At 44.4% G+C, this 15,975-nt stretch overlaps 1 pseudogene; it reads left to right on the top strand.

The window, feature by feature from the left end:
• Positions 1–2,648: 2,648 nt before the first annotated feature.
• The window catches only part of LOC135536408 (ankyrin-2-like), a 117,616-nt pseudogene continuing 104,289 nt past the window's right edge, over positions 2,649–15,975 (top strand).

Here is a 15,975-nt window from a genome sequence, read left to right as displayed (position 1 = left end):
TATAACACTACTGTTGACCCATAATACTGTCCCCTATATAACACTACTGTTGACCCATAATACTGTCCCCTATATAACACTACTGTTGACCCATAATACTGTCCCCTATATAACACTACTGTTGACCCATAATACTGTCCCCTATATAACACTACTGTTGACCCATAATACTGTCCCCTATATAACACTACTGTTGACCCATAATACTGTCCCCTATATAACACTACTGTTGACCCATAATACTGTCCCCTATATAACACTACTGTTGACCCATAATACTGTCCCCTATATAACACTACTGTTGACCCATAATACTGTCCCCTATATAACACTACTGTTGACCCATAATACTGTCCCCTATATAACACTACTGTTGACCCATAATACTGTCCCCTATATAACACTACTGTTGACCCATAATACTGTCCCCTATATAACACTACTGTTGACCCATAATACTGTCCCCTATATAACACTACTGTTGACCCATAATACTGTCCCCTATATAACACTACTGTTGACCCATAATACTGTCCCCTATATAACACTACTGTTGACCCCTAATACTGTCCCCTATATAACACTACTGTTGACCCATATACTGTATAACACTACTGTTGACCCATAATACTGTCCCCCATAACACTATACTGTTGACCCATAATACTGTCCCTATATAACACTACTGTTGACCCATAATACTGTCCCCTATATAACACTACTGTTGACCCATAATACTGTCCCCTATATAACACTACTGTTGACCCATAATACTGTCCCCTATATAACACTACTGTTGACCCATAATACTGTCCCCTATATAACACTACTGTTGACCCATAATACTGTCCCCTATATAACACTACTGTTGACCCATAATACTGTCCCCCTATATAACACTACTGTTGACCCATAATACTGTCCCCTATATAACACTACTGTTGACCCATAATACTGTCCCCTATACAACACTACTGTTGACCCATAATACATAATACTGTCCCCTATATAACACTACTGTTGACCCATAATACTGTCCCCTATATAACACTACTGTTGACCCATAATACTGTCCCCTATATAACACTACTGTTGACCCATAATACTGTCCCCTATATAACACTACTGTTGACCCATAATACTGTCCCCTATATAACACTACTGTTGACCCATAATACTGTCCCCTATATAACACTACTGTTGACCCATAATACTGTATAACACTACTAAGTTGACCCATAATACTGTCCCCTATATAACACTACTGTTGACCCATAATACTGTCCCCTATATAACACTACTGTTGACCCATAATACTGTCCCCTATATAACACTACTGTTGACCCATAATACTGTCCCCTATATAACACTACTGTTGACCAGGACCCATAATACTGTCCCCTATATAACACTACTGTTGACCCATAATACTGTCCCCTATATAACACTACTGTTGACCCATAATACTGTCCCCTATATAACACTACTGTTGACCCATAATACTGTCCCCTGTCCCCTTATATAACACTACTGTTGACCCATAATACTGTCCCCTATATAACACTACTGTTGACCCATAATACTGTCCCCTATATAACACTACTGTTGACCCATAATACTGTCCCCTATATAACACTACTGTTGACCCATAATACTGTCCCCAAAATAACACTACTGTTGACCCATCATACTGTCCCCTATATAACACTACTGTTGACCCATAATACTGTCCCCTATATAACACTACTGTTGACCCATAATACTGTCCCCTATATAACACTACTGTTGACCCATAATACTGTCCCCTATATAACACTACTGTTGACCCATAATACTGTCCCCTATATAACACTACTGTTGACCCATAATACTGTCCCCTATATAACACTACTGTTGACCCATAATACTGTCCCCTATATAACACTACTGTTGACCCATAATACTGTCCCCTATATAACACTACTGTTGACCCATAATACTGTCCTATATAACACTACTGTTGACCCATAATACTGTCCCCTATATAACACTACTGTTGACCCATAATACTGTCCCCTATATAACACTACTGTTGACCCATCATACTGTCCCCGGCTTATATAACACTACTGTTGACCCATAATACTGTCCCCTATATAACACTACTGTTGACCCCTAATACTGTCCCCTATAAACTACTGTCCCCTATATAACACTACTGTTGACCAGGTACCCATAATACTGTCCCCTATATAACACTACTGTTGACCAGGTACCCATAATACTGTCCCCTATATAACACTACTGTTGACCCATAATACTGTCCCCTATATAACACTACTGTTGACCCATAATACTGTCCCCTATATAACACTACTGTTGACCCATAATACTGTCCCCTATATAACACTACTGTTGACCCATAACACTACTGTTGTCCCCTATATAACACTACTGTTGACCCATAATACTGTCCCCTATATAACACTACTGTTGACCCCTAATACTGTCCCTTATATAACACTACTGTTGACCATGACAAAAATAAGTCATATTTAATGAACTCCTCATCTCAGAACCTGGTTTTTCTAATTGAAGTATCTTCTCTGATGGTTTTTCAAAACTAACACTGACGTTTTGCTCCTACCCACAATCCTCTCTGCTCTCAGAACGGATACACCCCACTCCACATCGCTGCCAAGAAGAACCAGACGTCCGTCGCCTCGTCTCTGCTGCAGTACGGAGCGGAGGCCAACGTGCTGACCAAACAGGGGGTCACCCCTCTACACCTGGCCTCACAGGAGGGGCACAGTGACATGACCAGTCTGCTGCTGGGCAAGGGGGCACACGTCAACACTCCCACTAAGGTAGGGAGGGGGCACGTCAACACTCCCACTAAGGTAGGGGGGGACACGTCAACACTCCCACTAAGGTAGGGGGGACACGCCAACACTCCCACTAAGGTAGGGGGGACACGTCAACACTCCCACTAAGGTAGGGGGGCACACGTCAACACTCCCACTAAGGTAGGGGGGGACACGTCAACACTCCCACTAAGGTAGGGGGGGGGACACGTCAACACTCCCACTAAGGTAGGGGGGACACGTCAACACTCCCACTAAGGTAGGGGGGCACACGTCAACACTCCCACTAAGGTAGGGGGCACACTTCAACACTCCCACTAAGGTAGGGGGGACACGTCAACACTCCCACTAAGGTAGGGGGGGGACACGCCAACACTCCCACTAAGGTAGGGGGGCACACGTCAACACTCCCACTAAGGTAGGGGGCGACACGTCAACACTCCCACTAAGGTAGGGGGACACGCGTCAACACTCCCACTAAGGTCAACACTCCCACTAAGGTAGGGGGGCACACGTCAACACTCCCACTAAGGTAGGGGGCGCACGTCAACACTCCCACTAAGGTAGGGGGGACACGTCAACACTCCCACTAAGGTAGGGGGGGACACGTCAACACTCCCACTAAGGTAGGGGGGGACACGACAACACTCCCACTAAGGTAGGGGGGGACACATCAACACTCCCACTAAGGTAGGGGGGACACGTCAACACTCCCACTAAGGTAGGGGGACACATCAACACTCCCACTAAGGTAGGGGGGACACGTCAACACTCCCACTAAGGTAGGGGGGACACGTCAACACTCCCACTAAGGTAGGGGGGACACGTCAACACTCCCACTAAGGTAGGGGGGACACGTCAACACTCCCACTAAGGTAGGGGGACACGTCAACACTCCCACTAAGGTAGGGGGGCACACGTCAACACTCCCACTAAGGTAGGGGGCACACGTCAACACTCCCACTAAGGTAGGGGGGACACGTCAACACTCCCACTAAGGTAGGGGGCACACGTCAACACTCCCACTAAGGTAGGGGGGCACACGTCAACACTCCCACTAAGGTAGGGGGGCACACGTCAACACTCCCACTAAGGTAGGGGGACACGTCAACACTCCCACTAAGGTAGGGGGCACACGTCAACACTCCCACTAAGGTAGGGGGGCACACGTCAACACTCCCACTAAGGTAGGGGGGCACACGTCAACACTCCCACTAAGGTAGGGGGGGGTAGGGGGGACACGTCAACACTCCCACTAAGGTAGGGGGGGCGCACGTCAACACTCCCACTAAGGTAGGGGGGCACACGTCAACACTCCCACTAAGGTAGGGGGCACACGTCAACACTCCCACTAAGGTAGGGGGGCACACGTCAACACTCCCACTAAGGTAGGGGGGACACATCAACACTCCCACTAAGGTAGGGGGGACACGTCAACACTCCCACTAAGGTAGGGGGGACACGTCAACACTCCCACTAAGGTAGGGGGGACACGTCAACACTCCCACTAAGGTAGGGGGGACACGTCAACACTCCCACTAAGGTAGGGGGACACGTCAACACTCCCACTAAGGTAGGGGGGCACACGTCAACACTCCCACTAAGGTAGGGGGGACACGTCAACACTCCCACTAAGGTAGGGGGGACACGTCAACACTCCCACTAAGGTAGGGGGCACACGTCAACACTCCCACTAAGGTAGGGGGGCACACGTCAACACTCCCACTAAGGTAGGGGGGCACGTCAACACTCCCACTAAGGTAGGGGGGAACACGTCAACACTCCCACTAAGGTAGTGGGGGCACACGTCAACACTCCCACTAAGGTAGGGGGGAACACGTAAACACTCCCACTAAGGTAGGGGGGGACACGCCAACACTCCCACCAAGGTAGGGGGCACACGTCAACACTCCCACTAAGGTAGGGGGCACACGTCAACACTCCCACTAAGGTAGGGGGGACACGTCAACACTCCCACTAAGGTAGGGGGGCACACGTCAACACTCCCACTAAGGTAGGGGGGACACGTCAACACTCCCACTAAGGTAGGGGGGACACGTCAACACTCCCACTAAGGTAGGGGGGACACGTCAACACTCCCACTAAGGTAGGGGGACACGCCAACACTCCCACTAAGGGGGGGCGCACGTCAACACTCCCACTAAGGTAGGGGGAACGTCAACACTCCCACTAAGGTAGGGGGCACACGTCAACACTCCCACTAAGGTAGGGGGGCACACGTCAACACTCCCACTAAGGTAGGGGGGGACACATCAACTCTCCCACTAAGGTAGGGGGGACACGTCAACACTCCCACTAAGGTAGGGGGGCCACGTCAACACTCCCACTAAGGTAGGGGGGCACACGTCTCCCACTCCCACTAAGGTAGGGGGGGCACGTCAACACTCCCACTAAGGTAGGGGGGACACGTCAACACTCCCACTAAGGTAGGGGGGCACACGTCAACACTCCCCCCAAGGTAGGGGGGACACATCAACACTCCCACTAAGGTAGGGGGGACACGTCAACACTCCCACTCCTTTCACACATCAACACTCCCACTAAGGTAGGGGGACACAGAGATTCACACTTAGCAGAGTTGTTGCACACATCCAAAATGTGGTCTTTGGCATACACAATACATTCTCTCCATCTCTCTCTCTCTCCCCTCTCCATCTCTCTCTCCCTGCCACCTCTCCTCCAACTCTCCCCTCCATCTCTCCAACTCTCCCCTCTCTCCTCCTCCTCTCTCTCCAATTCTCCCTCTCTCTTCCCCCTCCATCTCTCTCCAACTCTCCCTCTCTCCCCTCCTTCTCTCTCTCCAACTCTCCCTCTCTCTACCCCCTACATCTCTCTCCAACTCTCCCTCTCTCTCCCTTCTCTCCCCTCCATCTCTCACTCCAACTCTCCCTTTCTCTCCCCTCCATCTCTCTCCAACTCTCCCCCCTCCTCCTTCTCTTCTCCCCCCCCCCATCTCACTCCAACTCTCCCCTCTCACTCCCTCTCTCTCTCCCCCTCCATCTCTCTCCAACTCTCCTCCCTCTCTCTCCCCTCCATCTCTCTCCAACTCTCCCTCTCTCTCCTCCTCCATCTCTCTCCAACTCTCCCTCTCTCTCCCCCTCCATCTTTCTCCAACTCTCCCTCTATCTATCCCCTCCATCTCTCTCCTACTCTCCCTCTCTCTCCCATCTCTCTCTCCAACTCTCCCTCTCTCTCTCCTCCTCCGTCTCTCTCCAAATCTCCCTCTCTCTCCAACTCTCCCTCTCTCCTCCTCCTTCTCTCTCTCCAACTCTCCCTCTCTCCCCCTCCATCTCTCTCCCTGCCACCTCTCTCTCCAACTCTCCAACTCTCCTTCTCACTCTCCCATCTCTCTCTCCAACTCTCCCTCTCACTCTCCCATCTCTCTCTCCAACTCTCCCTCTCTCTCCTCTCCGTATCTCTCCAAATCTCCCTCCTCTCTTTCCTCATCCCCTCTCTCCAAATCTCCCTGTCTCTCTCCTCCTCTGTCTCTCTCCAACTCTCCCTCTCTCTCCAACTCTCCCTCTCTCTCCCCTCCATCTCTCTCTCCAACTCTCCCTCTCTCCCTCCCCCTCCATCTCTCTCTAACTCTCCCTCTCTCTCCCCCTCCATCTATCATCTCTCCCCCTCCATCTCTCTCTCCAACTCTTCCTCTCTCTCTCTCCCTCCTCTCCCTCCATCTCTCTCTCCAACTCTCCCTCTCCTCTCTCTCTAAATGTCTCTCTCTCTGGGTATCTCTCTCCCTCTCTCAGAGTGGTCTGACACCCCTCCACCTCACAGCCCAGGAGGACAGAGTGAATGCAGCAGAAGTTCTGGCCAAACGTGATGCTAACCTGGACCAGCAAACCAAGGTACACGCACACACACACACACACACACACACACACACACACACACACACACACACACACACACACACACACACACACACACACACACACACACACACACACACACACACACACACACACACACACACACTTTATTGTTTTCTAAGATCTTTCTCTCAACTTCTTCAGCTCGGCTACACTCCTCTCATTGTTGCCTGTCACTATGGAAACGTAAAGATGGTCAACTTCCTCTTGCAGCAGGGCGCCAGTGTCAACGCCAAAACCAAGGTACCAGACTTTAATATTGGAACGGGTTAGGTACCAGAGTTTAATATTGGAACGGTAAGGTAACATAGTTTAATATTGGAATGGGTAAGGTACCAGATTTTAATATTGGAATGGGTAAGGTACCAGAGTTTAATATTGGAACGGGTAAGGTAACAGAGTTTAATATTGGAACGGGTTAGGTACCAGAGTTTAATATTGGAACGGGTTAGGTACCAGAGTTAATATTGGAACGGGTAAGGTAACATAGTTTAATATTGGAATGGGTAAGGTACCAGATTTTACTATTGGAATGGGTAAGGTTCCAGAGTTTAATATTGGAACGGGTTAGGTACCAGAGTTTATATTGGAAAGGGTAAGGTACCAGAGTTAATATTGGAACGGGTAAGGTACCAGAGTTTAATATTGGAACGGGTTAGGTAACAGAGTTTAATATTGGAACGGGTAAGGTAACATAGTTTAATATTGGAATGGGTAAGGTACCAGATTTTAATATTGGAACGGGTAAGGTAACAGAGTTTAATATTGGAACGGGTAAGGTACCAGAGTTAATATTGGAACGGTTAAGGTACCAGAGTTAATATTGGAACGGGTAAGGTACCAGAGTTTAATATTGGAACGGGTAAGGTACCAGAGTTTAATATTGGAACGGGTAAGGTACCAGAGTTTACTATTGGAACGGGTAAGGTACCAGAGTTTATATTGGAAAGGGTAAGGTACCAGAGTTTAATATTGGAACGGGTAAGGTACCAGAGTTTAATATTGGAACGGGTTAGGTAACAGAGTTTAATATTGGAACGGGTAAGGTAACATAGTTTAATATTGGAATGGGTAAGGTACCAGATTTTAATATTGGAACGGGTAAGGTAACAGAGTTTAATATTGGAACGGGTAAGGTACCAGAGTTAATATTGGAACGGGTAAGGTACCAGAGTTTAATATTGGAACGGGTAAGGTACCAGAGTTTACTATTGGAACGGGTAAGGTACCAGAGTTTAATATTGGAACGGGTAAGGTACCAGAGTTTACTATTGGAACGGGTAAGGTACCAGAGTTTACTATTGGAACGGGTAAGGTACCAGAGTTTAATATTGGAACGGGTAAGGTACCAGAGTTAATATTGGAACGGGTTAGGTACCAGAGTTTAATATTGGAACGGGTAAGGTAACAGAGTTTAATATTGGAACAGGTAAGGTACCAGAGTTTAATATTGGAACGGGTAAGGTAACAGAGTTTAATATTGGAACAGGTAAGGTACCAGAGTTAATATTGGAACGGGTAAAGGTAACAGAGTTTAATATTGGAACGGGTAAGGTACCAGATTTTAATATTGGAACGGGTAAGGTAACAGAGTTTAATATTGGAACGGGTAAGGTACCAGAGTTAATATTGGAGCGTACAGGTTAATATTGGTAAGGTACCAGAGTTTAATATTGGAACGGGTAAGGTACCAGAGTTAATATTGGAACGGGTAAGGTACCAGAGTTTACTATTGGAACGGTAAGGTACCAGAGTTTAATATTGGAGCGGGTAAGGTACCAGAGTTAATATTGGAACGGGTTAGGTACCAGAGTTTAATATTGGAACGGGTTAGGTAACAGAGTTTAATATTGGAACGGTAAGGTAACAGAGTTTAATATTGGAACGGGTAGGTAATAGAGTTTAATATTGGAACGGGTAAGGTAACAGAGTTTAATATTGGAACAGGTAAGGTACCAGAGTTTAATATTGGAACGGGTTAGGTACCAGAGTTTAATATTGGAACGTGTAAGGTACCAGAGTTTAATATTGGAACGGGTTAGGTACCAGAGTTTAATATTGGAACGGGTAAGGTACCAGAGTTTAATATTGGAACGGGTTAGGTACCAGAGTTTAATATTGGAACAGGTAAGGTACCAGAGGTAATATTGGAACGGGTTAGGTACCAGAGTTTAATATTGGAACAGGTAAGGTACCAGAGTTTAATATTGGAACGGGTTAGGTACCAGAGTTTAATATTGGAACGGGTAAGGTACCAGAGTTTAATATTGGAACGGGTTAGGTACCAGAGTTTAATATTGGAACGGGTAAGGTAACAGAGTTTAATATTGGAACAGGTAAGGTACCAGAGTTTAATATTGGAACGGGTAAGGTAACAGAGTTAATATTGGAACAGGTAAGGTACCAGAGTTAATATTGGAACGGGTTAGGTACCAGAGTTAATATTGGAACGGGTTAGGTAACAGAGTTTAATATTGGAACTGGTTAGGTACCAGAGTTTAATAATGGAACGGGTAAGGTACCAGAGTTTAATATTGGAACTGGTTAGGTAACAGAGTTTAATATTGGAACGGGTAAGGTACCAGAGTTAATATTGGAACGGGTTAGGTAACAGAGTTTAATATTGGAACTGGTTAGGTACCAGAGTTTAATATTGGAACGGGTAAGGTACCAGAGTTTAATATTGGAACGGGTAAGGTACCAGAGTTAATATTGGAACGGGTTAGGTAACAGAGTTTAATATTGGAACGGGTAAGGTACCAGATTTAATATTGGAACGGGTAAGGTACCAGAGTTTAATATTGGAACGGGTAAGGTACCAGAGTTAATATTGGAACGGGTAAGGTACCAGAGTTAATATTGGAACGGGTTAGGTACCAGAGTTAATATTGGAACGGGTTAGGTACCGCTCCAGTAGCAGACTGACAGTTAGTGACAGTTGGTGACCGTTAGGATTTAAATATTTAAAACCCAACTGTCTGTTTCTCGTGTTCTCGTTCCTTCTGTTTTCTATTTCAGTGTGTGTGTGTGTGTGTGTGTGTGTGTGTGTGTGTGTGTGTGTGTGTGTGTGTGTGTGTGTGTGTGTGTGTGTGTGTGTGTGTGTGTGTGTGTGTGTGTGTGTGTGTGTGTGTGTGTGTGTGTGTGTGTGTGTGTGTGTGTGTGTGTGTGTGTGTGTGTGTGTATAATATGTATGTGTAACGTGTGTTTGATGTCAGCGTTTAAAACTCAACTGTCTGTGTCTCCAGAACGGTTACACTCCGCTTCACCAGGCAGCGCAGCAGGGACACACATATCATCAACGTCCTGTTACAGCATGGAGCGACACCCAACACTACCACTGCTGTAAGAACACACACACACACACACACACACATCATCAACGTCCTGTTACAGCATGGAGCGACACCCAACACTACCACTGCTGTAAGAACACACACACACACATCATCAACGTCCTGTTACAGCATGGAGCGACACCCAACACTACCACTGCTGTAAGAACACACACACACACACACACACATCATCAGCGTCCTGTTACAGCATGGAGCGACACCCAACACTACCACTGCTGTAAGAACACACACACACACACACATCATCAACGTCCTGTTACAGCATGGAGCGACACCCAACACTACCACTGCTGTAAGAACACACACACACACACACACATCATCAACGTCCTGTTACAGCATGGAGCGACACCCAACACTACCACTGCTGTAAGAACACACACACACACACACACATCATCAACGTCCTGTTACAGCATGGAGCGACACCCAACACTACCACTGCTGTAAGAACACACACACACACACACACATCATCAACGTCCTGTTTCAGCATGGAGCGACACCCAACACTACCACTGCTGTAAGAACACACACACACACACACATCATCAACGTCCTGTTACAGCATGGAGCGACACCCATCGTTTGATTAGATGTTTGATTCTCTCTCCTCTTCTCTCCTTCTCCTTCCTTCCTTCCCTCCTTCCTTTCTTCCATTTCCTTCCTTCCTTCCTTCCTTCCTTCCTCTCACTCTTCCTCTCCACGCTTTTTCACACTCTCGTTCTCTCTCCTATCCCCCTCTCACTTGCTCTCTCACACTCTCTATCCTTCCCCTCCCCCTCTCTCCCTCATTATCCTCCCCTCTCTCTCGCTCTCTCTCTCTCTCCCTCCCCATCTCCATCTCTCTTTTCTCTCCCCCCCTCTCTCTCTCTCCCCCCTCTCCCACCCCCACTCTCCCTCCCCCTCTCTCCCTCATTATCCTCCCCCTCTCTCTCTCTTTCTCCCTCCCCCCCTCTCTCTCTCCCTCCCCATCTCCCTCTCCTCTCTCTCTCCTCTCTGTCAGAATGGGAACACTGCTCTGTCCATTGCCAGGCGTCTGGGTTACATATCTGTCGTTGACACTCTGAAGGTCGTCACAGAAGAGGTCATCACCACCACAACGGTATGTGACCCCTCGTGACGCTTCCAGGTAGAAGGGTTCCCCTAACCTCAGATCAGCTTACCCCTTTCTCCTATCCTAACCTTAACCATTTATCAGGGAAAATAGTCAGTGTGTTAGGAATGAACACAGTCCTCTGTCTGTCACAACAGTACCAGTTTGTTTTCCGTCCGTGACTTCACAACTTTCACAACAAACAACAACAACAAAACAACACAGAATATCATTTGTGTTTCTATGGTTACAACCCTCTGGTTCTAAAGGGCTGAATCCTTGTTCTCTTTTTTTTCTTTTTTTCCCTGGTTGTGATTGGCTTGGAACCCCTGTGCTGCCAGACTGTGACATCAGAGAAACACAAGATGAATGTTCCGGAGACCATGACGGAGATACTGGACGTGTCAGATGAGGAGGGTGAGTTCCTTTTGATTACATATAAATAAATACTGTGGTTGAGACAGACAAGAGGCTTTACAGACAAACACACTGTTTAGAGGAGAACACTAGCAGAGATAATATATAAATAAATACTGTGGTTGAGACAGACAAGAGGCTTTACAGACAAACACACTTTTTAGAGGAGGACACTAACAGAGATAATATATAAATAAATACTGTGATTGAGACAGACAAGAGGCTTTACAGACAAACACACTTTTTAGAGGAGAACACTACCAGAGATAATATATAAATAAATACTGTGGTTGAGACAGACAAGAGGCTTTACAGACAAACACACTTTTTAGAGGAGGACACTAGCAGAGATAATATATAAATAAATACTGTGGTTGAGACAGACAAGAGGCTTTACAGACAAACACACTGTTTAGAGGAGAACACTAACAGAGATAATATATAAATAAATACTGTGATTGAGACAGACAAGAGGCTTTACAGACAAACACTTTTTAGAGGAGGACACTAACAGAGATAATATATAAATACAACAAAAAAATAAAACTCAAGAGTGTTGTGGGTAATGTAGTTTTGGAGTATTCTGGTGATTTCAGCAGTGTGTTATGGGTAATGCAGTTCTGGAGTATTCTGGTGCTTTCAGCAGTGGGTTGTGGGTAGTGTAGTTCTGGAGTATTCTGGTGATTTCAGCAGTGCATTGTGGGTAGTGTAGTTCTGGAGTATTCTGGTGATTTCAGCAGTGCATTGTGGGTAGTGTAGTTCTGGAGTATTCTGGTGCTTTCAGCAGTGTGTTGTGGGTAATGTAGTTATCGTGTTTGGATAATAATATATTGTGTTGTGTGGAATGTAGCTTCTGTAGCTCTAGCTATGACAGCAGTGAATTGTGGGTAACGTTGTTATGGTGCTTACAGCAGGGTATTGTGGGTAACGAGCTCTGTGGATATAGATGGTACTAACCCTAACTCCCTACGTCTGTGTATTATAGAGACAGATCTATATCTCTACGTCTGGTGTTTATTATAGAGACAGATCTATCTCTCTCTACGTCTGGTGTTTATTATAGAGACAGATCTATCTCTCTCTCTACGTCTGGTGTGTATTATAGAGACAGATCTATCTCTCTACGTCTGGTGTGTATTATAGAGACAGATCTATATCTCTCTATGTCTGGTGTGTATTATAGAGACAGATCTATCTCTCTCTACGTCTGGTGTTTATTATAGAGACAGATCTATCTCTCTCTACGTCTGGTGTGTATTATAGAGACAGATCTATCTCTCTACGTCTGGTGTGTATTATAGAGACAGATCTATCTCTCTACGTCTGGTGTTTATTATAGAGACAGATCTATCTCTCTCTACGTCTGGTGTTTATTATAGAGACAGATCTATCTCTCTCTACGTCTGGTGTGTATTATAGAGACAGATCTATCTCTACGTCTGGTGTGTATTATAGAGACAGGTCTATCTCTACGTCTGGTGTTTATTATAGAGACAGATCTATATCTCTACGTCTGGTGTTTATTATAGAGACAGATCTATCTCTCTACGTCTGGTGTTTATTATAGAGACAGATCTATCTCTCTCTACGTCTGGTGTGTATTATAGAGACAGATCTATTCTCTACGTCTGGTGTGTATTATAGAGACAGATCTATCTCTCTCTATGTCTGGTGTGTATTATAGAGACAGATCTATCTCTCTCTCTACGTCTGGTGTTTATTATAGAGACAGATCTATCTCTCTCTACTTCTGGTGTGTATTATAGAGACAGATCTATCTCTCTACGTCTGGTGTGTATTATAGAGACAGATCTGTCTCTCTCTACGTCTGGTGTTTATTATAGAGACAGATCTATCTATCTCTCTACATCTGGTGTTTATTATAGAGACAGATCTATCTCTCTACGTCTGGTGTTTATTATAGAGACAGATCTATCTCTCTATGTCTGGTGTGTATTATAGAGACAGATCTATCTCTCTCTCACATCTGGTGTTTATTATAGAGACAGATCTATCTCTCTACTACGTCTGGTGTGTATTATAGAGACAGATCTATCTCTCTACGTCTGGTGTTTATTATAGAGACAGATCTATCTCTCTCTACGTCTGGTGTGTATTATAGAGACAGATCTATCTCTCTATGTCTGTGTGTATTATAGAGACAGATCTATCTCTACGTCTGGTGTTTATTATAGAGACAGATCTATCTCTCTCTCTATGTCTGGTGTTTATTATAGAGACAGATCTATCTCTCTACGTCTGGTGTTTATTATAGAGACAGATCTACTACGTCTGGTGTTTATTGTAGAGACAGATCTATCTCTCTACGTCTGGTGTTTATTATAGAGACAGATATATCTCTCTCTCTACGTCTGTGTGTATTATAGAGACAGATCTATCTCTCTCTCTACGTCTGGTGTGTATTATAGAGACAGATCTCTCTCTCTACGTCTGGTGTTTATTATAGAGACAGATCTATCTATCTCTACGTCTGGTGTTTATTATAGAGACAGATCTATATCTCTACGTCTGGTGTTTATTATAGAGACATATCTATATCTCTACGTCTGGTGTTTATTATAGAGACAGATCTATATCTCTCTCTATGTCTGGTGTATATTATAGAGACAGATCTATCTCTCTACGTCTGGTGTGTATTATAGAGACAGATCTATCTCTCTCTCAACATGTGGTGTTTATTATAGAGACAGATCTATCTATCTCTACGTCTGGTGTGTATTATAGAGACAGATCTATCTCTACGTCTGGTGTATATTATAGAGACAGATCTATCTCTCTACGTCTGGTGTGTATTATAGAGACAGATCTATCTCTATGTCTGGTGTGTATTATAGAGACAGATCTATCTCTCTACGTCTGGTGTTTATTATAGAGACAGATCTATCTCTCTCTCTACGTCTGGTGTATATTATAGAGACAGATCTATCTTTCTCTCTACGTCTGGTGTTTTTATTATAGAGACAGATCTATCTCTCTATGTCTGTTTATTATAGAGACAGATCTATCTCTCTACGTCTGGTGTTTATTATAGAGACAGATCTATCTCTCTTCTACGTCTGGTATATATTATAGAGACAGATTCTCTCTCTATGTCTGGTGTTTATTATAGAGACAGATCTATCTCTCTCTACGTCTGGTGTTTATTAGAGAGACAGATCTCTGTCTCTCTACGTCTGGTGTGTATTATAGAGACAGATCTATCTCTCTACGTCTATGTCTGGTGTGTATTATAGAGACAGATCTATCTCTCTCTCTCTACATCTGGTGTGTATTATAGAGACAGATCTATCTCTCTACATCTGGTGTGTATTATAGAGACAGATCTATCTCTATGTCTGGTGTTTATTATAGAGACATATCTATCTCTCTACGTCTATGTCTGGTGTGTATTATAGAGACAGATCTATCTGGGGGGATTCTATAGCTATGTGTTCTAGAATAACATTATCACTTCTATAATACATGCTGGGGGATTCTATAGCTACATTTTCTAGATTAACAGCACTTCTATAATACATTCTGGGGGGATTCTATAGCTATGTGTTCTAGAATAACAGCACTTCTATAATACATTCTGGGGGATTCTATAGCTATGTGTTCTAGAATAACATTATCACTTTTATAATACATTCTGGGGGATTCTGTAGCTATGTGTTCTAGAATAACAGCACTTATATAATACATTCTGGGGGATTCTATAGCTATGTGTTCTAGAATAACATTATCACTTCTATAATACATTCTGGGGGATTCTATGGCTATGTGTTCTAGAATAACAGCACTTCTATAATACATTCTGGGGGATTCTATAGCTATGTGTTCTAGAATAGCATTATCACTTCTATAATACATGCTGGGGGATTCTATAGCTACATTTTCTAGAATAACAGCACTTCTATAATACATTCTGGGGGATTCTATACCTATGTGTTCTAGAATAACATTATCACTTCTATAATACATGCTGGGGGATTCTATAGCTATGTGTTCTAGAATAACAGCACTTCTATAATACATTCTGGGGGATTCTATAGCTATGTGTTCTAGAATAACATTATCACTTCTATAATACATTCTGGGGGATTCTATAGCTACATTTTCTAGAATAACAGCACTTCTATAATACATTCTGGGGGGATTCTATAGCTATGTGTTCTAGAATAACATTAACACTTCTATAATACATTCTGTGGGATTCTATAGCTATGTGTTCTAGAATAACATCACTTCTATAATACATTCTGTGGGATTCTATAGCTATGTGTTCTAGAATAACATCACTTCTATAATACATTCTGGGGGGATTCTATAGCTATGTGTTCTAGAATAACATTATCACTTCTATAATA

The sequence above is a fragment of the Oncorhynchus masou genome, unplaced genomic scaffold (genome assembly GCF_036934945.1).
Source record: "Oncorhynchus masou masou isolate Uvic2021 unplaced genomic scaffold, UVic_Omas_1.1 unplaced_scaffold_614, whole genome shotgun sequence".
Taxonomy (NCBI): Eukaryota; Metazoa; Chordata; class Actinopteri; order Salmoniformes; family Salmonidae; genus Oncorhynchus; species Oncorhynchus masou.
Note: the sequence above shows the minus strand (reverse complement) of the source record. Positions and strands in the feature narration are given on the sequence as shown.